Source organism: Lissotriton helveticus, chromosome 1_1 (genome assembly GCF_964261635.1).
Source record: "Lissotriton helveticus chromosome 1_1, aLisHel1.1, whole genome shotgun sequence".
Lineage (NCBI taxonomy): Eukaryota > Metazoa > Chordata > Amphibia > Caudata > Salamandridae > Lissotriton > Lissotriton helveticus.
In genome coordinates, this window is record NC_136057.1 from 305947580 (window position 1) to 305970695 (window position 23116).

Sequence of the window (23116 nt, forward strand, 5' to 3'; positions counted from 1 at the left end):
AGGTTGATCCCAGCCCTCCTCAGTCGTCTGTGAAAGGACAGCCCTTATCCCATGCTCTGAAGCGTCTGTCTGCACTACGAACTCTTTGGAGAAATCAGGAGCCAGGAGCACGGGCGCCGTGCACATGGCCGTCTTCAGGGTGTCGAATGCTACCTGACAGGCATCAGTCCAGATCACATTCCGGGGCTGCTTCTTCGAAGTCAGCTCTGTCAAGGGGGCAACGATGGTGCCGTATCCCTTGACGAACCTTCTGTAATACCCGGTGAGTCCGAGGAAGGCCCTCACCTCCGTTTGGGTCTTGGGGGCTTCCCAAGCCAGGACGGTCTGAATTTTGGGTTGAAGGGGCGCCACCTGGCCACTCAAAAATTGGTGTCCCAAATACACCACAGAACCCTGCCCGATCTGGCACTTGCTTACCTTGATCGTGAGGCCTGCCTTGCGCAGCGCCGCCAACACTTCCCACAGGTGTCGCAAGTGTTCTTCCCACGTACCGCTGAATACTGCGATGTCGTCCAGGTAGGCGGCACTGAACGCGTCCAGTCCAACCAACACCTGGTTGACCAACCTCTGGAAGGTGGCAGGGGCGTTTTTCATCCCGAATGGCATGACCCGGAATTGGTAGTGCCCATCGGGGGTTGAAAACGCTGACCTCTCTTTGGCCCCGTCAGTTAAGGCAATCTGCCAGTACCCAGACGTTAAGTCAAACGTACTGAGGTACCGGGCAGCCCCCAACCGATCGATGAGCTCATCAGCTCTGGGGATGGGGTGCACATCAGTCTTCGTGACCGAATTGAGTCCTCGATAGTCCACACAGAACCGTAGTTCGGGTGTGGCTCCCGGCGTCGCAGCCTTCGGGACCAAGACCACTGGGCTGGCCCAAGGACTGCTGGAGGACTCAATCACCCCAAGAGCAAACATCTTCAAGACTTCCTCCTTGATGCAGGCTCATACCCTGTCAGTCACGCGGTAAGCCTTGTGCTTTACCGGCAAACTGTCTCCCGTGTCCACATCATGGACGCACCAATCTGTGACACCCGGAACCAGGGAGAACAAGTCAGAGAATTGCCCCAGCAGCTGGCGGCAATCACTCTGCTGCTCAGGGGTCAGGGAGAGTGAGAGGTTAACTCCCTCCACTGACCCGTCTCGCTCGGAGGCCACCAAGAGGTCCGGAAGAGGCTCGGTCTCCTCCTCCATTCCATCATCGGTTGCCAACAGCATGCCCACTTCCGACCTCTCCAAGTGGGGCTTAAGGCGGTTAACATGTAGGACCCTCAAAGGGTTCCTGGGAGTTTGCAAGTTCACCAGGTAGGTGACAGGACTCTTGCGCTCCACAACCTCAAATGGACCCGTCCACTTATCCTGAAGTGCACAGGGCTCCACTGGGGCCAAGACCCACACCTTTGTCCAGGTTGAAGCTCCACCAGAGTGGCATTCTGGTCGTACCACCGCTTCATCTCTTCCAGGCTGGCTTCCAGGTTTGCCTCAGCAAGTTGCCTGAATCGCCTGGTCTGGTTTCGGAAGACCAACATGTAACTGTATACATTCTGGGGAGGTTTCCTGGGAGATTGCTCCCAGCCTTCCCTAACCAGACTCAGAGGTCCTCGGACCGGGTGACCGTACAGAAGATTGAAGGGACTGAACCCGAGCGACTTCTGCGGCACCTCTCGCTATGCAAACAGTAGGCATGGTAAGAGGACGTCCCACTTACGCCTCATTGGTCCTTCTAGGCCCATGATCATGCCTTTCAAGGTTCGGTTGAATCTTTCAACCAACCCGTTTCCTTGGGGGTGGTAAGGGGTGGTGAACTTGTACGTTACACCACACTCTTGCCAAAGGGACTTCATATATTTTGATATGAAATTGGTGCCCCTGTCAGACACCACCTCTAGAGGGAATCCCACTCGTGAGAAAATTCCCATCAGTGCTCGTCCCACCACGGGGGCCGTCACTGTCCTCAGAGGGATGGCTTCAGGGTACCGAGTGGCATGGTCCACCAAGACCAGGATGAACCTGTTGCCCATGGCTGTCTTGGGGTCCAGAGGCCCCACAATGCCAATTCCCACTCGCTGGAAGGGGTACTGATGACGGGGAATGGTTGGAGGAGACCCTTGTTCTTCCCTCCGCACTTACCACTTGCCTGGCAAGTTTGGCAGGTCCTACAATGAGCGTCTGAGCTCCTGTGCATTTGAGGCCAATAAAAGTGGGTGAGAAGCCTGTCATAGGTCTTGTCCATCCCTAAATGTCCTGCTAAAGGTACATCGTGAGCCAAACCCAGTAGGAAGGCTCTGAACTTCTGGGGTACCACCAGCGCACGGGCTGACCCAGGTTCAGCAGCCTTAGGCTCTGAATACAGGAGATCGTTCTCCCAGTAGACCAAGTGTTTTCCGGACTGAACACCATTGGCCTGGTCTGCAGCCTGCTGCCGCATACTCAAGAGAGAAGGGCACTCTTTCTGCTCCTTGCAAAATTCTTCCCTGGAGGGGCCTCCTTCTTGCTGCCAATGGGTCAGCTCAGGCAGGTCTCCCAGTTCGGCGATCTGTTTCCCGGTAGGCTCCAGGGCATCCCCCTCGAGGTCTGCTTCCTCCTGGGCCGTGGGAACTTCGGGGGCCGCCTGTCCGCGCCTCCCGTGCCTCCTCTCTAAGGCCGGTTCCTGGGCCTCTCCTTCAGGCTCCAGGACTTCTTCAACACCCCTACTGGCTGCCATGGACCGCGTGGTCACGCACGCCCAGTCGGGTATACCCACCATCCGCAGATGAGTCGTTTTCTCTACCTTTCCCCAAGGGGAATTCTCCAAATCATTCCCTAGCAGACAATCTACAGGCATGGAGGTCCTCACAGCAACTTGCAGAGTACCAGAGACCTCCCCCCACTCAAAGGGAACCTGAGCCATCGGACACTGGCTCTCAGAATTGTCAGCATTGACAACCCTACAGTAGGCATGCGGTACGACCTGCTCTTGAGACACAAGGTGCTGCCTCACTGCAGTCATTTCGACGGCTACTTCCTCCCGAAAACTAACACTAGCTATTTGCCGGGGTGGAGCGCCAGTGGGGGCGGGTTTTGTGAACAAGCGACACTTAGGGTCAGAGGCAACGTGACCCAGGTCGCCACACCTAAAACAGGTGATGGGCCCTCTTTGAACAGGTTTACCTGTCGGGGCCCCGGTCGGTTTCGGGGGTGGAGGAGGCTGAGAACCTTTCCCTTGGTTCCCTTGGGGATTACTTTGGTGGCCTTTGTGGAACCCTTTCTGTTTTCCCCTGTCCCCCCCACTCTTCTGCTGGGGACCCTGCCCACCTTTGGCTGAGTCTCCCACTGGACCCTTGTGGACCCTGGTGCTGAGCTAGCGGTCCGCCTCCTCAGCAAGCTTCCTCGGGTTGGACAGCTTGCTATCGATCAGGTGCTGGCGTAACTCAGGAAAACAATTAAGCGACAAGTGCTCCCATGCCATTAAATCAAGCAGCCCTTGAAAATCATTTACCTTACTACCCTTCACCCAACTATCCAGCGCTCTGCAGAAAAAGGTCACATACTCCACATACGTACCCCCTTGAATCTTCACACAATTCCTAAACCGCTGTCGGTACATTTCAGGGGTTAACCCAAATCGATTCATTAGGGCATCTTTCATGTACTGGTAGGAGTTGGACTCTTCAGAGGGAAGATCTAACAGGGTATCCCGCCCCTCGGTCAGGAACCGTCCCCACAACCCCGCTCCCCAATCTCGCTCAGGGACCGGTGGGAGGACATGGCTACCTCGTAGGCCCGGAACCACTGCCCTATGTCATCCCCCTTAAAATACTCCTTAACCACATCCTTCGGTACGTAGACCCTTGACTCTACCTGGGCTGGCGTTATGCTGCCACCAGGAGCTGCGTCCAAGCTCTTTGCTTTCAGCTCCAATTCTTTGATGCGTATTTCGTGCTCTAGCTGGAGTTTCTTCTCCGCCATCGCCATCTGTCCTTTCAATCTGGCCATCTCCACTTCATGCGCTCTGGTTGCGGCCCTATCCGCCAGCTATTCTGACGACAGGCCTCCCTGCACCTTGACAAGGCTATCTGGTGGATCCACCACCAGCTGGTTTTCTGGCTCTCTTGACTCCTTCCAGGCTCTCAGTGCCTTGATGGTCTGGGTTTTGTTTTTGCATCCGGCGTGGGAGACTCGGAATTTCGAGAAAAAACCTTTCAATTGCTCGGCTTTGTAATTTTCAAGGTCTTCCCAGTTAACATCATCGAGTCCAGAGATAACAGAGGGTGCTCTCGTGGGGAGTGAACCAGGCATGGTTTGGAGATTGGAGATCTCTCGGCAAGAAAGTAAATCTGTGGCTTCGTTATAGGTCTGCTCTCACTACGTGGTGATCAGTAATTCACTGTACATGAATCATAAATGCAAATCCAAAATCCCACCGCTGCCACCAATGTTGGAACCGGAGGTCTCTGGTTGGCACAGGTATGCACTTGTGACAAGCAGGGACCCTCACTTCCAGTCAGGGCGAGGGAACTACTCCTTCGAATAACCCCTGCTCACCCTCTAGGTAGTGTGGCGCGAGCAGACAAGGCTAATCCTCAGGGCGATAGTAAGTTAAGCATTTATGATCACACACAGTAAACCCACTGACCCACCACAAATGGACACTGTTAGACCTGGCACCTTGGCGTGAGTCTCCCTTCCACTTTTTGTTGATGTGCCTCAGATGTTTTGCTGGTAATCGCTGCTCAGGGCACTGCGCCACGGCCAATCCGTGCCGCCGTGCAAGTGCTCCCAATGTAAAGTGTATATGTAATTGATTTCCACGATTGGCTTATTTGGTTTACTCTCAGTCCCCAGTAAAGTGCACGAGGAGTGCCGGGGCGCGTAGACACAAACGCCACTAGTGGGCCTGCAGCGCTGGTTGCGCCACCCACAGAAGCGGCCTCGTAAGACGTGTCTCGGGTCCGCCATTGCAGACCCCGCGTACAGTCTCGTACTGTCACGCTGACTGCACAAGTGCCCACACTCGCCAGTCCCTGAACCTTCCCTAACCTTCATATCAGTCACCCCTATGGTAGGCCTATGGGCAGGGTGCATTGTAAGTGTAAGGTAGGACAAGCCTAGAGTGTGGCATGTCCTAGTAGTGAATTACCGCCCTTTTTGTTCTTCACTATTGAAGGGCTACCTGTTCTCTTAGGCCAAGATGAGCTGCCGGAACTATTACACGCTATAGTCCCGGCAGGCTCAGGGAACACGGTAGCACGTCGAGTTTAGTATGCCTGAACTCAGAATAATAAAATACTTCCTAGTAAGGTTTATTTTAATATCCTGTGTTTGCAAATGCTACTTTTAGAAAGTGAGCCTTTGCTGGCCGAACTATTTCAGCCCGCCTCTGCCAGGATGTGTATCTGTTGTCTGGGTTTGTGTGAGTGACAGGGCAGGTGGTAAATGGGGTGCTTACACCAGGATGGGTGGGCGGAGTAGTCCTTGACTCTGGATAGGGTTGTGCTCCACCACCACAATGCTGGATCCACCTCCTGCGGAGCGTCTGATGTCCATGCCCTTCACCCTGAAAGAAGACGGCAGCTTCCTGTAAACACAGTACTCCAAAACTGGGTTGAACTAGGCTCAGGCCCCCTGGCCTGCAAAGACAAAAGAAGCTCAGTATAAATATAGGAGCTCCGCTCCTTACAAATCAGATCCAGTTTTGACCACGACGAACCTCTGCCTGACTAGAAGGCCCAAGAGAAGCTGAAGGACGGAGACCAGTCTGTATCCTGTAAGACTGGCCTGCAGTGGTGCCTTGCTGAGGACGGAGAGGAAAGGACCAGAGAGGACTTTGTAGACGTGTGCCTGAAACGATCTCCAAGGGCTTGATCGAGAGCTTGCCCCCTGAACGGAACCCCAGGACCATTGGGTTCTATTCTGCTTGTGCCCGTCTGCTGTTGGGCCTTAGTTCTTATTCCCTCGCCAGAGTTGTGACTCGGGTGCCTTCGCCCCTCCCAGGTCGTGACAGCTCGGAGCCTGGTCGACCCGCCGCAGAGAGCCCCGCTCATCCGTGAGTCGCTCTCCGCTTCAGTGCCGGGCCGCCCGCTCTCCTGTCACCTCACCGCTAACAGGGCGCGTTGGGCGCCTCTCATCTTCTCTAGCCGGAATCTGCACGGAGCGCATTCCATAGCCTCGGACGGTCCGTACTTCGTAACGTACCCGACTGTCTCGCTTTGCCTCCTGCATACCAAGACTCGTGCCGCACCTCAAGAAAGGCCTCCCCGTACAGTGGTACCGGAAGCCTGGTGCTGTACCCGTCTGCCCGAGAACGCGATGCCCCTCACAGATCCACGAGTACGACTTGGCGTGCTAAGAAGTAGTACGTCCCGCAGGCCTGAACGGCGCCTCGCCCCGTGAGCTGCATCAACCTCGGACCGCCACAACCCTCCACAGTCCTGCTCCCCCGCCTCGCTCCTCGAGGGGGACCGAGCCGGAGAGATCCTCTGGAGAACCTGTCTGCCTTCTCCAGGGTCCGCCCTCACCAGTAGCCGCGCCTGAAACGCCTCGGACTTCCCCAAGCAAGGTACACCTGAACTCTGTCTCGAGTTCATATCGGATCCAGGGTCCGCAACGTTCTTATTTCCCTGTCATCGTACCTTGCTGAACAACGAACATTTAAAGACTAATTGCCTATTGTAATCTGGTGGCCTCAAAATCGCTAAACGTTATATGGTCTTGTGATAATCCTGCTTGAGTCTATCTTTTATATAAAGTATACGTATTTTTGATACAACCATACGACTGGTGTCCATTTGTGGTGGGTCAGTGGGTTGACTGTGTGTGATCATAAATGCTTAACTTACTATCACCCTGAGGATTAGCCTTGTCTGCTCGCGCCACACTACCTAGAGGGTGAGCAGGGGTTATTCGAAGGAGTAGTTCCCTTGCCCTGACTGGAAGTGAGGGTCCCCGCTTGTCACAAGTGCATACCTGTGCCAACCAGAGACCTCTGGTTCCAACATTGGCAGCAGCGGAAGGATTTCGGATTTGCATTTATGATTCATGTACAGTGAATTACTGATCACCACGTAGTGAGAGCAGACCTATAATGAAGCCACAGATTTACTTCCTTGCCGAGAGATCTCCAATCTCCAAACCATGCCTGGTTCACTCCCCGCGAGAGCACCCTCTGTTATCTCTGGATTCGATGATGTTAACTGGGAAGACCTTGAAAATTACATAGCCGAGCAATTGAAAGGTTTTTGCTTGAAATTCCGAGTCTTCCACGCCGGGTGCAAAAACAAAACCCAGACCATCAAGGCACTGAGAGCCTGGAAGGAGTCAAGAGAGCCAGAAAACAAGCTGGTGGTGGACCCATCGGATAGCCTTGTCGAGGTGCCCCGGGGCCTGTCGTCAGAAGAGCTGGCGGACAGGGCCGCAATCAGAGCGCATGAAGTAGAGATGGCAAGATTGAACGGACAGATGGCAATGGCGGAGAAGAAACTCCAGCTAGAGCACAAAATACGCATCAAAGAATTGGAGCTGAAAGCAAAGAGCTTGGACGCAGCTCCTGGTGGCAGCACAATGCCAGCCCAGGTAGAGTCAAGGGTCTACATACCGAAGGATGTGGTTAAGGAGTATTTTAAGGGGGATGACATAGGGCAGTGGTTCCGGGCCTACGAGGTAGCCATGTCCTCCCACCTGGTCCCTGAGCGAGATTGGAGAGCAGGGTTGTGGGGACGGTTCCTGACCGAGGGGCGGGATACCCTGTTAGATCTTCCCTCTGAAGAGTCCAACTCCTACCAGCACATGAAAGATGCCCTGATGAATCGATTTGGGTTAACCCCTGAAATGTACCGACAGCGGTTTAGGAATTGTGTGAAGATTCAAGGGGGTACGTATGTGGAGTATGTGACCTTTTTCTGTAGAGCGCTGGATGGTTGGGTGAAGGGCAGTAAGGTAAATGATTTTTAAGGGCTGCTTGATTTAATGGCATGGGAGCACTTGTCGCTTAATTGTTTTCCTGAGTTACGCCAGCACTTGATCGATAGCAAGCTGTCCAACCCGAGGAAGCTTTCTGAGGAAGCGGACCGCTGGCTCAGCACCAGGGTCCACAAGGGTCCAGTGGGAGACTCAGCCAAAGGTGGGCAGGGCCCCCAGCAGAAGAGTGGGGGGACAGGGGAAAACAGAAAGGGTTCCAAAAAGGCCCCCAAAGTAATCCCCAAGGGAACCAAGGGAAAGGTTCTCAGCCTCCTCCACCCCTGAAACCGACCGGGGCCCCGACAGGTAAACCTGTTCAAAGAGGGCCCATCACCTGTTTTAGGGGTGGCGACCTGGGTCACATTGCCTCTGACCCTTAGTGTTGCTTGTTCGCAAAACCCGCACCCACTGGTGCTCCACCCCGGCAAATAGCTAGTGTTAATTTTGGGGAGGAAGTAGCCGTCCAATTGGGTGGGGATCCCGTACAGATGACCCTAGTCTTGCTAGGAGACAGTGAGATGGTCCCCAAGAACTACCTACCCAGTAACACTAAGAAATATGGACAGGTAGTGACCATCAACGGTAAGAAGGCGGAGGCTCTTCGAGATACAGGAGCCAGTGTGACTGCAGTGAGGCAGCACCTGGTGTCTCAAGAGCAGGTAGTACCGCACTCCTACAGTGTCCAATGGCTCAGGTTCCCTTTGAGTGGGGGGGGTTTCTGGTACTCTGCAAGTTGCTGTGAGGACCTCCATGCCTGTAGATTGTCTGCTAGGGAATAATTTGGAGAACTCCCCTTGGGGAAAGGTGGAGAAAACGACTCATCTGCGGATGGTGGGTCTACCCGACTGGGCGTGCGTGACCACGCGGTCCATGGCAGCCAGTAGGGGTGTTGAAGAAGTCCTGGAGCCTGAAGGAGAGGCCCAGGAACCGGCCTTAGAGAGAAGGCACGTGAGGCGCGGACAGCCGGCCCCCGAAGTTCCCACGGCCCAGAAGGAAGCAGACCTCGAGGGGGATGCCCTGGAGCCTACCGGGGAACAGATCGCCAAACTGGGAGACCTGCCTGAGCTGCCCCATTGACAGCAAGAAGGAGGCCCCTCCAGGGAGGAATTCTGCAAAGAGCAGAAAGAGTGCCCTTCTCTCATGGGTATGCGGCAGCAGGCTGCAGACCAGGCCAATGGTGTTCAGTCCGGAAAACACTTGGTTTACTGGGAGAACAATCTCCTGTATTCAGAGCCTAAGGCTGCTGAACCTGGTGGTACCCCAGAAGTTCAGAGCCTTCCTACTGGGTTTAGCTCACGATGTACCTTTAGCAGGACATTTGGGGATGGACAAGACCTATGACAGGCTTCTCACCCACTTTTATTGGCCCCAAATGCACAGGATCTCAGACGCTCACTGTAGAACCTGCCAAACTTGCCAGTCAAGTGGTAAGTGCGGAGGGAAGAGCAAGGCTCCCCTCCAACCATTCCCCGTCGTCAGTACCCCGTTCCAGCGAGTGGGAATTGACATTGTGGGGCCTCTGGACCCCAAGACAGCCATGGGCAACAGGTTCATCCTGGTCTTGTTGGACCATGCCACCCGGTACCCTGAAGCCATCCCTCTGAGGACAGTGACGGCCCCGTGGTGGGACGAGCACTGATGGGGATTTTCTCACGAGTAGGATTCCTTCTAGAGGTGTGGTCGAAATATATGAAGTCCCTTTGGCAAGGGTGTGGTGTAACGTACACGTTCACCACCCCTTACCACCCCCAAGGAAACGGGTTGGTTGAAAGATTTAACCGAACCTTGAAAGGCATGATCATGGGCCTAGAAGGACCGATGAGGCGTAAGTGGGACGTCCTCTTGCCATGCCTACTGTTTGCGTACCGAGAGGTGACGCAGAAGTCGCTCGGGTTCAGCCCCTTCGAGCTTCTGTACGGTCACCCGGTCCGAGGACCTCTGAGTCTGGTTAGGGAAGGCTGGGACCAATCTCCCAGGAAACCTCCCCAGAATGTATACAGTTAAATGCTGGCCTTCTGAAACCAGACCAGGCGATTCAGGCAACTTTCTGAGGCAAACCTGGAAGCCAGCCAGGAAGAGATGAAGTGGTGGTACGACCAGAATGCCACTCTGGTGGAACTTCAACCTGGACAAAAGGTGTGGGTCTTGGCCCCAGTGGAGCCCTGTGCACTTCAGGATAAGTGGACGGGTCCATTTGAGGTTGTGGAGCGCAAGAGTCCTGTCACCTACCTGGTGAACTTGCAAACTCATAGAAATCCTTTGAGGGTCCTACATGTTAACCACCTTAAGCCCCACTTGAAGAGGTCCGAAGTGGGCATGCTGTTGGCAACCGATGATGGAATGGAGGAGGAGACCGAGCCTCTTCCAGACCTCTTGGTGGCCTCCGAGCGAGACGGGTCAGTGGAGGGAGTTAACCTCTCACCCTCCCTGACCCCCGAGCAGCAGAGTGATTGCCGCCAGCTGCTGGGGCAATTCTTTGACTTGTTCTCCCTGGTTCCGGGTGTCACAGATTGGTGCGTCCATGATGTGGACACGGAAGACAGTTTGCCGGTAAAGCACAAGGCTTACCGCGTGACTGACAGGGTATGAGCCTGCATCAAGGAGGAAGTCTCGAAGATGTTTGCTCGTGGGGTGATTGAGTCCTCCAGCAGTCCTTGGGCCATCCCAGTGGTCTTGGTCCCAAAGGCTGCGATGCCAGGAGCCACACCCGAACTCCGGTTCTGTGTGGACTATCGAGGACTCAATTCGGTCACAAAGACTGACGCGCACCCCATCCCCAGAGCCGATGAGCTCATCGATCGGTTGGGGGCTGCCCGGTACCTCAGTACGTTTGACTTAACGTCTGGGTACTGGCAGATCGCCTTAACTGATGGGGCCAAAGAGAGGTCAGCGTTTTCAACCCCAGATGGGCACTACCAATTCCGGGTCATGCCATTCGGGATGAAAAACGCCCCTGCCACCTTCCAGAGGTTGGTCAACCAGGTGTTGGTTGGGCTGGACGCGTTCAGTGCCGCCCACCTGGACGACATCGCAGTGTTCAGCGGTACGTGGGAAGAACACTTGCGACACCTGTGGGAAGTGTTGGCGGCGCTGCGCAAGGCAGGCCTCACGATCAAGGCAAGCAAGTGCCAGGGTTCGGTGGTGTATTTGGGACACCAAGTTGGGAGCGGCCAGGTGGCGCCCCTTCAACCCAAAATTCCGACCATCCTGGCTTGGGAAGCCCCCAAGACCCAAACGGAGGTGAGGCCTTCCTCGGACTCACCGGGTATTACAGGAGGTTCGTCAAGGGATACGGCACCATCGTTGCCCCCTTGACAGAGCTGACTTCGAAGAAGCAGCCCCGGAAAGTGATCTGGACTGACGCCTGTCAGGTAGCATTCGACACCCTGAAGACGGCCATGTGCACGGCGCCCGTGCTCCTGGCTCCTGATTTCTCCAAAGAGTTCTTAGTGCAGACAGACGCTTCAGAGCATGGGATAGGGGCTGTCCTTTCACAGACGACTGAGGAGGGCTGGGATCAACCTGTGGCCTTCATCAGTCGGAGGTTACTTCCACGGGAACAGAAGTGGAGTGCGATCGAGAGAGATAGTAAACCAAATAAGCCAATCGTGGAAATCAATTACATATACACTTTACATTGGGAGCACTTGCACGGCGGCACGGATTGGCCGTGGCGCAGTGCCCTGAGCAGCGATTACCAGCAAAACATCTGAGGCACATCAACAAAAAGTGGAAGGGAGACTCACGCCAAGGTGCCAGGTCTAACATGAACCATAACATCAGACACAGTGGCACCCTCCTGCATGGCTGCTTCCAAGACCTCACAGTCATTAACTAATGACTAAGCAGCCAACACCCCATAAAAATGCAGCCCGAAGCATCAGGTTGGAAGCCGAGAAAGATTTCCTATGGCCACCATTCACTTTGCAGTCCACATGATCAGACGGCAGGAAGTCATCCGGATTCAAAGAAGAACGGCCAATGAGAGGAGCCAGGATGGACTCCACCTTGACAGAATGCGGTAACAGTGTATCCCCGTCCTCCAATATGTAAGATTTTTGGAGGAAACACGTAACTTGGCAATGTTCGGGCTACTCCCAGGACCTGAAAATCGCTTCCATGATTTTCGGATGCAAATGCAAACCCAGAGCCACAGGCTTAGCGAATTGCAGGAACAGATATTCATCAGTCCCCTCCACCAGAGGCAACGCCAGAACAAGATTGTCTCTAATATGGTCCGGAATGTGTGACAGCTCATCCCAGGAGATGAACTTCCCACCAGAAACCACATGTCTGTCAGGAGAATACATCTCAGAGTCAGTAAAGTCCCCATCGTCATCATGCTGGGCAGAAGGAAGCCTAGCCTTATGTTTGGCAGACAGGGCCCTGGTGACTGCAGCATCAATCATAGCCTGAACGTCCAGGTCTGTCAGGGATACCAAAGCCCCAGATGGGACAATACCAGAACCCCTTTCTGGGACATCCAAAAGGGAACCACTGTTCTCCGAAACCGAGGGAAGAGACCTTCTATTCCTTGTCCCACGCTTCTCCATGGTATTCACCAACTAACCAGACCTCCAGAAATCACAGAAGATATAGGACTCCAGAAGTCCCTCCCTAGGGGCGAGAACCAGTAGAAATACAGCACGCATGTACTGGCCACTCACACGTCCACTTTACTTTACTTTGTGGATTTGTAGAGCGCAGGCGAATCATCCCCTAGGGGATCTCCCGGCGCTATAGGAGAAGGTAAATTTCTGGACATGCACATCTAAAACAGCCATGTCTTTAAAAGTTTCTTTTTTTTTTTTTGTAACTTTTTATTATTATAAGAAAGAAACAGAGAAAAACAGACAAGGCAATATAACAGTAGTACATCAATCGGGCGAGTGCTCAAGGAGGACGGGAGACACACAGTAGTTTGATACCGGAGTTGTTATACACAGATGAGGGGGGCGGAAACAGGAAACACAAAATCAAGAACAAAATACGCTATACTACATCAGGAATGTTGGGTCAGGGAGACTGGGGGGGACTAGAGATCTCCGTGAGAGGGGGCGTACATATATTTCCCCAGTACGAGTTCCATTGATTCCAAATTTTCCCCCATTTACTGGGTCTGCCTCTCGCCACATATACAGTCTTTTCCCTAAACATGCACCAGTCCATGTTCTCTTTCCAGGCCGCCACTGTGGGGGGCCTTTGGGACCCCCAAAGCTGTGCAATGTCTCTCTTAGAAATCATATTACCAAGGGTCATCCATCGTAGCTGCGACACGTCATAGTCATTTGGCTCCCATACATTCAGCAAACATTGTCGGGCCTCTGGCGACATCACAACACCTGTTACTTCATTCATCACCTCATGTATACGGTTCCAGAAAAGCACCATCTCAGGACATTCCCAAAGTATGTGGAGAAAGGTACCAAGCAGACCACAACCACGCCTACACAAGCCATCCGTCGAATAGCCCATACGGATCAGGCGAGGGCCGGTAACATAGATCCGATGAAGGATTTTAAGCTGGACCAGGCGGAGACGGGCCGGGATTGCGACCTCCCTGGGAGAGGAGATCGCAGATTGCCAGTCCTCGTCGTCTAATTCAATACCATCCGCAATCCAGGTCGCCCTGAGGTGCTCAAGCAAGCTTGAGCGATCATTAATCATCTTTTTGTAGATCAAAGAAATAGTGCTATCCGGCACATGACTGTCTAATATACGATCTTCGAGGGGGGAGGAGTCCGGAACGTCGCTACCCACGGGGAAAACCGAATTCAACGCGTAGCGAACTTGAGCATAGCGGAAGAATTCCTTATCACTCAGCGTATATTCCATCTGTAGTTCTGCGAAAGTCTTTATCCTCCCCAGAGATCACGCACTTTACTGATGCCAATCATATCCCATTTCTCAAATCCTTTCGTTCTCCACAGGCCACCCAGTCTAGCAGAAGCATAAAGCGGAGTCGCGCGGGTCAATCGATCCCTCCAGCCCATGGCTGCAGTCACACTATGCCACACTCGTACGGCTATCCCGGTGGGTCCCGAAAGCTGTACACGAGAGGACCCAGAATAGAGCGCCCTGTAATAGTCTCCCCCCGGTAACAGCCATCTACCCATTTCAAACGCTGTATTCAGCGCCGGACCATACATCCCGTGGTTAATTGCAGCAAGCTGGGAAGCCCAATAATACCGCCTGATATCCGGAAGTGCTATACCGCCGTCATACCAGGGAAGCGTCAACTTCGGAAGAGCGATACGCGAATGCCCGCCCCATATCAATTGCCTCTGTAAAGACTCTACCTCTCGGAAGTATCTCGCCGGAATCACATCAAATATATTCTGGAGTGCGTATAAAAACCGCGGTAAGGACATCATTTTAAAAAGAGCCGCTCGCCCTAGTGGAGACAACGGTAATTTACACCAACTCACTACGTCCGATCGCAAACGTTGAAGCGGAGGGAGTAAATTACGCTCGTAGCGGACCGCAGGGTCCAATGATATAAAAACTCCCAGATATTTAAAACCAGACTGCGACACCTGGATAGGACATCCACGCGGCAGAAGGGGGACGCCACCAGCGAGCACGTATATATGGGACTTGGTCCAGTTAATGACTAGGCCGGAGTTTTTCCGGAACGAGTTAAGCACGTCGAACAATACATTTAACGATTTTTTAGGCGACGTGAGGTACAGCAAACTATCGTCCGCATACAGCGATATGCGGTCCTCAAAGTCCGGGGTCCAGCGTATGCCTCCCATCGAGGGCTCCCACCGCAGCCAGGCAGCGAGAGGTTCCAAAGCGAGGGCAAAGAGAAGCGGAGATAGAGGGCAGCCCTGCCGCGTGCCTCTCCCAAGAACAAAGGGCCCGGAGACCCGGCCATTTACCACAACCTGTGCCAGTGGTGTCTCATACAGTAGTTTTACCCACTAATAAATCCAGCGCCAAAACCAAATTTTGCAAGTGCAGCCCAAAGATACGGCCATTCGATTGTATCAACGGCCATCGTGGCATCCAGGGACGCCAAAATGGCCGGTTCACGCAGTGACGTCGCCCTCGCGAGAACACCATGCAAGTGCCGCAAATTCAGGGCTGTGTTACGATTTGGGATGAAGCCCGACTGATCCGGATGGATCAGCTCACTGATTACTTTTATCAGGCGGTTTGCAAGCAGCTTAGCAAGAATCTTAGGCTCAGCATTTAAAAGTGAGATAGGCCTGTAGGACGCACAGCGGTCCCGTGGCTTCCCCTCCTTGTGGATCACAATGGTCGCAAGGCGCTGATCACGAGGAAGGGAGCCAGTTTCCCGCGCCGCTAAAAACATATCTCGGAGATATGGCGCTAGTGTATCAGGGGGCAACTTATACAGTTCGATGGGAAGACCATTAGGGCCCAACTCCTTTCCGGAGCGAATAGAGCGCACCGCGAGAGCTACCTCGTCAATCGAGGGTGCAGCATCCAACCAGTCCCTATCGGACTCAGACAAACAAGGCAACGCTATATCCCTTAGCAACAATTGAGAATCCTCCTCGGGCCTATCAGATACCGGAGAATAAACCTCTCGGAAATAATCAGAGAAGCATTCAACAATGTCAGCCGGGTCAGTCACTCGCATACCATCAGATCTCTCAATCACTGGAATCACACGGCTTGCCCTCTCCTTTCTATCCAACCAAGCAATCAATTTTCCTGCCTTATCGCCCACATCATACAACCGTCCCTGATGTTCCCTACTCATCATCCTGGCCGCATCGGTAACCATATTCTTATATTCGAGTTGCTTGAGACTGAGGACGTGGAGCGTGTCTCGGGTGACATTCCGCTCTAAGGCACTCTCCAACTCAGAAATTTCAGTCTCAAGACGGACAACTGCCTCATTTCTGCTTTTCTTAGCACACCCAATTAATGACAATGCTTGTCCCCGGATAACCGTCTTAAACGCTTCCCACAGGGAGACAGGCGATGACACAGACCCCACATTTTCTGCGAAGTACATATCCAGTGACTTGATCAGCTCAGTACGGGTTTTGTGGTTGTGAAGATACCATGGATTGATCGGGCCACCCTCCCTTCAGCGCCTATAGTCATATTTATCTGAAACCATAGAGGGGAGTGGTCCGATATGCCTCGAGCTAGATGTCTAATCTCCCCAATTGACGAAGACTGGGCAGCCGGTATCAGGATATAGTCCAATCTAGAAAGACTACCATGTGCGTCTGAGTGGAAAGTGTACTGCGCCTGTTCTGGATGCATCAACCTCCAACAATCCACGAGCCCCAACGCTTCTAAAAATTCACCCAACCAAGATTGTGCACTCGTGAGGTCTCTGGGGGGATAGTGATCCTCCCTCCCGGAGACAACTGAATTAAAATCACCACCCATTATCAAGACACCATTCGGGAGAGCCAAAACAACTTGTCCCAAGTCTGCAAATGTAGTGGTTTATAAGCCAGGCGGGACGTACACCGATATCAGTGAGATAGTTTTCCCCTCCCACCTGCCTGTGAGCACAACATATCGCCCCCTAGCGTCCAGAACTATGTCATCGATTTCCAGGGGAAGAGAAGTCCTGACCAAGGTACCCACTCCTCTAGAGCTAGAGGTGAACCCAGAATGAGCAGCGAGACGATATCCCCGCCTGTTCAGAGCGTAGCAAGCATTTCCAATCAAATGAGTCTCTTGTAGTAGCACAACATCAGGGGAAAGGCGTCGCAACATCTGCAAGACCACCCCCCTCTTTATCCGGTCTCCCAACCCATTCACATTCCAACACAGTAATTTCAGCCCCCTACCCCCATCCGAACCCACGATGATCTCCCACCTCATAACGAGCACCACACCAAAGTCCAAGTCGTAACAGTTCATTGCCTTGAAGAAGAAAGAAACTGAAACACTCCCAACATACATACCCCCCTCCCCCCAACAATACCCCAGCGCAACTCCCCCCCACCCTGCACCCCTGCATAGCCTCAAAAGCCACCCCAACTTGCAGTGTGCCTGTCGTCCTAGCAAAAAACTAATCTACACGAAGAAACCCAGAGGAGGAAAGGGTCCCTCTTTCCCCGCCGCCTCCGGGGATGCACTTAAAGGCAGACGATCACAGAAGTCAACAAGCCACAGTTGTCCATTGTGTTCATTGTCCGGGACTCGGGCGCCAATGTTCATTCCTGTTCCAATAGTCCCCCTCCAGCACCACCTGTTTGTTCCTTGCGATCGCGACGGGTAGGCAACGTATCCAGCCAGTCACTCACTCCCTCCGGGCGATCAGAAAAGAGTGTCCGATCCTCATATTCCACACGCAGCCGGGCCGGGAACAGCATCGCATACTTCAAGTCCATATCCCTAAGACGCTGTTTCACCCCCTGAAATCCCATTCTCTGCTTCTGGACGGACTGGGAAAAATCCGGATAAAAGTTCACTGTGGTATTTTCGAACTGCGTAGGACCACCCGCCCGCGCAGCCTGCAAAATGGCGTCCCGGTCTCTGAAGTTAAAAATTCTGGCGATGATCGGCCGCAGGGGGAAACCTGGCTTCACTTGTCCTCCCGGCACTCTGTGTGCGCGTTCCACCGCAAAGAATTTACTCAGTCCCTTGGGGGCGAGGTGATTGAGGATGAGGTCTTCGACATAAAGATCAGTAGACAGTGATCCAGAGTTCTCCGGGACCCCAATAATACGCACGTTATTTTGCCTTGCACGGCCCTCAAATTCTTCCAGACGACAAGCAAAGAAGTCGTTGGCGGATCTCAAGTTGCGTACTTCCGTTTGCAAGTCAGACATGTCCGTCGTGAGGCTGGAGGTCTTCAAATCAAGAGATTTGACCTTCTCATTTGTCTTCGCCAAATCCGTTCTGATAAGATTAACGTCGATGGCCACTGTGTCTAGCTTCAGGGCCAGGGCCTCGTACTGCTGGCCGATAGATGTCTTGATGCCAGCAATGGCGCCCATGACGTCCTGTAACGTTAGGTCCGCCGAAACAGTAGGGTCATCAGACGCTTCTTCACGGACCTTCGGTGTGCCACCCGGGGATCCTTTAGGATGAGTGTAACGGTCCATAACATTCGTTTGGGACGCGCCTCCTCTGAAGGTGGTCTTCACTTTCCATTTGTCACCCTCAGGTTTGCCTGTCATGGCGGGCTGGGTACCCCGGAGGGGCGCTTGAGATCTGGTCCAAATGGCTCCTCAGAGTTCGCCCACGGGATCACCAAAGGCAGATAAAGGCCAATATAATTCCACAGCCAAGCACTCGCCGGCCCCAGGCCCAAGTAGTGAGCACGGGAGCCAGCTGCGCCCAGTGTCTGTCTCGGTAAGGAGGAACGCCAGGCAGCAAAAATGAAACCGAAAGTTAATTCGGGCCGAGATCTGGACCCCTTTAGCCGGTGTTGTTGAATTACTGCCCGGGTTCAGTCGCGACTCAAGGCCCAGGTAGCTCCACGGGGTAGGCCACAAAAGTGCAGGATGGCATAGCTCAGGAACCCAAAGTCCAAATTGATTCCTGAAAGCAGCTAGTACATCAGCTGGGCTGCGCCTTCAATAACCCATCTTCGGAATCAGGATATCATTCAGGATAGATGCGGGAGGCGGTGAGGGTCTCGGGAGCCCTGTGCTCACGCGGCCATCTCGGATGCGCGCGAAGCTCCTCCTCCCTTTAAAAGTTTCTTGAAGCTAGTTAGCCAATCCCAAGCACACCAGGCCCCTAGAAAGAACGAGCCAAAACCTACAAGCTGTGAGCCCGCACGCACTGCCAGGGGCAGGCCTGCAAGAAAAAAGCACTCCCAGGAGACACCACCACCGCAGCAACGAGGAAAGCGCCTGCAGACCTCCAGCCCGGCCATAGGAAAGAGAGGTCAGCAAGAGCACCGCCCACCACATCGCAGGAAGCCTGACCATCCGCACTCACCTGTAGCGCGCCATCACGCCTCTCCGCTGACTCTGCCTCGGGACACTGCCGAAGGTGGCCAAACCAAGCAAGGCAAAATCTGGTCCTTGCGAGCTCCCCAACTGTGCTGGAGAGGATGGAGCCACAGTGAAACGCTGGAGAATGCGCACCACGCTTGCCCACAGATGTGTAATGGACACAAAAAAGAAACAGGAGCTATGGAGGGGAGAGGGATTTTTCAGTTGGAAAGGTGTGTGATTGGAGGCACAGGGGCCTCAGTAGGCAAGAGGGAGGAAGGGGTAAAGGTAGTCTACAAAAAATGTGTCCATCGCGAAGATATCTAAGCTTCAAATGACAAGTCAGTTACAATCCTAAGCCAGCTCTCAACTGAAGTACGAGCATAACAGAACACACATTCCTGATGACGTCAGAACCTAAGATAACGTAAACAAAGAATACATTATACTACAAAAACTAAATGGGTGGTGAAAACCGAGTTCATGGGGTTCAAAAAGTGTACCTCATCCAGGATTATAAAACCTTGACTCGACTGCTTAAGGAATAAGATGTTTTCAAGAACACGGACTGCCTGGTCGAGTTTCCTGTGCTGTTCCCGACATTTGTTATTATTTTACTTTAGTTTTTCTCTGCTGTTTGTACTGTTTGGGGGAAAGGGGCGTCGAGCTCGTTGATGCTGTGCTGCACCGTGGCTTTATAGCTGGTCAGGCCGTAGAGGGTCGGAATGATCCCTACTCGACTCGGCAGATGGTCGTGGTTGCCAGGGCAACCGGCATACAAAAGGCCTGGGAGACAGAGTCCGTCCGGAAGACCGGAGGAACCAGCAGCGGCGGCCGGGTGAGGAGATGAGGGCGGAGCGGTGCTCTGGACCCAGAGCACCGGGCCCACCTCACCCGCCCCGGGGCACTGGGCGGACCTGGGAGAGTCGGGACAGCGGAGCAGGTGAGCGCGGCGAGTCGCGGTGGAAGGTGGGCTGCCAGCCCGGCGTCAGGGACAGGGCCGAGCCCAGAGGAGTAGGGTTTGGGGAAGAGCGCAAGGCAGGAAGGAGCACGTGTCTCCGCTACCGCCCAGGGCATCTTATTGTCCGGGTCATTTAGGACAGGAGTGCAAGAAAAGTTCACATTACAGTTTTTGAAAAAGAAGGGAAATACTGTTCAGCGGCAAAGGAAATGAACTGCGTGAAGCACACTGGCGACGGGTTAACTGGAATACCCAAAGTTGCCGTGTGAACAAGTAATGAATTCATCACTGCACCGGCAGCGGCAGGAGTAATATAAAATAATAAATGTAATGCACGTTGCGACGATGAGCACCTCTACTTTAGAGAAACAATATTAAGTGCTTCGGGATATATGGATTTAAATACTGTAAACTACAGTACAAGCGCGTCGTATAGACCAAAACATTACATTTCTTAGGTTCCCTAGTATTCTTCACTGCCTTCCCCATTTGACCCCACCTTCCCCATAACTAGATTCCGCATGTGTCAGAATAATTTACCTTAGTGACCCCTTGTAATTAATTTGCCCAAAGTGGGCACTTTAATATATATCCTGTGTGTGTGTGTGTGTGTGTGTGTGTATATATATATAGGGCGAACTCGACCCAAAGGTATTGGAGCGCTTTGCATGAGCGCCAGTTACGTTACATGAGGACACATTCATTTTTAATTTTTTTGGGTATGCACGGGGAGATTAAGTGATTTGCCCAGAATCATAGGATGTTCAGCCAACGCCGAGGCTTCAGCAGCGCGGACCGTTGCCATGGATTTTTAAAACACCCCAACTTTTAAAATATTGTTCCAAGACTTTAAATTAACCTCTGGTTCACCTTGGATGCATCCAAGAGCGGGCATCTTTAATCTATCAACCGCTTTCCTGCTGAGACTTTTGCACTGCAGTGCTGAGCCCTATTTTTTGCTATTTGAGGTACTTTGCGCTTTACGTCTCCTGTCACAGTGCTTAATTTGTAGAAAATGAAGAGCCAGGGCTCTTGATAAGCAGCCACTGCAGCTCCCACCATGTCATTCCCTCTGCCGTTGCTGTCAATAACCGCACCACCACAGCTACTAATCATCACACACCTGCAAGTGTTGGCTTGGGTGGCACTTATTAGTATTTTTTTATGTTTACTGAATTATAAATAACTGTTGTTGTGCTCATCTATAAATTAGACCGTGCCACTATGTGGCAGACTGTCATTAGTGCCGATGTTGACAATAAAGTGCCGGTGCCGAGCACCGGAAACCATGGGCTCAAATTAAGCACTGCACCTCCATATTTTTGTCTCCACATATGGTATAAACAACAAATGTTTGTACTTTTTGCCAACATCCTTGGGATTCTAAAGGTAACCGGGATTTGTAGATTCCCTTAGAGCAAATTTTTTTATTTTTAAGTTTGATATAGCTCTAGCTAGACCCGAAGATATCTGGCTGCTTTACAGGAAAAGAAGAAATAGGATAAGTAGCTTTACATAGGATGTATAAAATGAGATATCGACAACGTAGCTCTGTGTGTGATGCTCGACAAATATGTTCAAGAGCAACACTAATATAGAGATGAAGAGAGTCGGTAAGCAGAAATGGTGTGATTACAGTATGAGGATTGGTTTAGGACAGCCTAAATGAACGAAGTGACTAACATTATGCAGATTAAACCGACAAATAACCAACTGTCACAAACGGTCAAATCGTTGAGAGTGTGAGCTATTGGGGCCTGGTTCGGATGGCGTGAACGTTAACTGAGACAATAGCCAAAATGTATCAACATTTTAATTTTTTCTGAAAAGTAGGAAAAATGTGCTGTGTAATAAAGTGTTTTTTCCCCCCTAAAAATAGAATCAACAAAAGGTTTGCTGTGCTAAGATCTCAGTCTTCCCAGCTTTCAGGAACAAGCTTATTAAAAACAGATTCTTTTTTTTACTATAGTTATGGCGTTTTTCTAAGAGGCAGCCCATTTTTAGGTCGAGCATTCGTGACCTCTTGTATATATTTTGGTATATACTTATGTGTGTGTACTTTGTGGTCTCTGGAGATCATCCCTAGGACTTGTCTGCTTCCGCTTAGGGACTATTTTTTTTTTCAACTGCCTCTATTTAACCTTCTTGATAGAAAAGACCATGAGAGGTCAGTAAAATACCAGAATCACTTTAGCATTCTCTAGACTCCAGTCCATAGAAATTGTCTTCCACGAGCACCCACAGACAATAATATTTTTGTCAAATCTTGTATTTTCAGTGATATGACCACAGAAGGCCCTGATTTTATATTAAAAACAGAGCTTTGGACTATAATATTTATCGCTGAAAGGCAATATTTCTCTCAATGTGTTCCCATACCTGGCGTGTCACACAGTTTGGTGCTTACTTTCCCTCCATGTTAAAGAACAGTAGATGTTTCAGCACCCAGGCCAATGTGCTGCATAGCTAAATACATAGAAGGACCCAAAGGCGAGACCGATTGCATTGCAAATGCATGTTCATCATTTTTGTGCTTGCAGTTTATGGTTGAAACACTTGTGAAACCCAAGGATTGTGTGGGAAAGCTATATAGTTCTGAAAAGTAGACTAATGTCTAAATTTAGCAAGGGGTCATTTGTGTGGATGCCTCAAGATTTTCCTGAAACTGTTCAAATAAAATAATAATAAAAATGATTAGGAAAAAATAGCCATTTGTGACAACGTTTTCATGAGTAATTTCGTGTAACGATGGCCGAATTAGGAAAGCAATATACCTAATGTTCGATAGAGCCTTCTGGATGCAGGGATATATAGGGTTTGTAGGTTCTTCGTGAACACAAGGTACATAAGGCCAGTAGCTGAGCTGCAGCTTACAATGATTTTTTTTAATGTGTACTGAGCACACAGCAACTCATATATTAAAAAAGTGGAAAATTGGTATTAAAAAAACCTAGGTAATTCTGAAATTCATAAAAGACATTGAGTTTAGGAGCAGTAGTTATTTATACACCTTTAAATTTGTGGGTACCTATACTATCATGTCACGCAGAGAGCTTTACCTGCTAGTCCCTCCAGCTTCACTTCTTTATATAATGAGGCCCCTGAGCCTCGTAGACACACCTCCTACCAATATAAAAACCGCCTACTACACCTCCTGTTCTTTGTGTCTGTAGACATGGTAGTGCGTATGGTGGTTGTGACAGCTACTTCCTTTTCACTGTTCAGTAGCAGTGTGCCGCATGTTGGTGTTGATACCGGTGAGATGCGGGCTATTATTCATGCAGTGCGTTTTCTGGGTTCTGTGGGATGTCTGCACGCCTGTTTTTAC

At 51.8% G+C, this 23116-nt stretch overlaps 1 protein-coding gene across 7 annotated transcripts in view; it reads left to right on the forward strand.

The window, feature by feature from the left end:
* Positions 1-23116, forward strand: part of AGBL3 (AGBL carboxypeptidase 3) — an 873099-nt gene that overhangs the window by 197334 nt on the left and 652649 nt on the right. Inside the window, exon 1 of one of the 7 annotated variants that reach the window (XM_078670018.1) lies at positions 19651-19770. The exons of the other annotated variants lie outside the window; for them this stretch is intronic. The gene's annotated coding sequence lies outside the window, so the exon portion shown is untranslated. Of the gene's footprint in view, positions 1-19650; positions 19771-23116 lie in introns of those variants that run through there. 7 annotated transcript variants of the gene reach the window in all.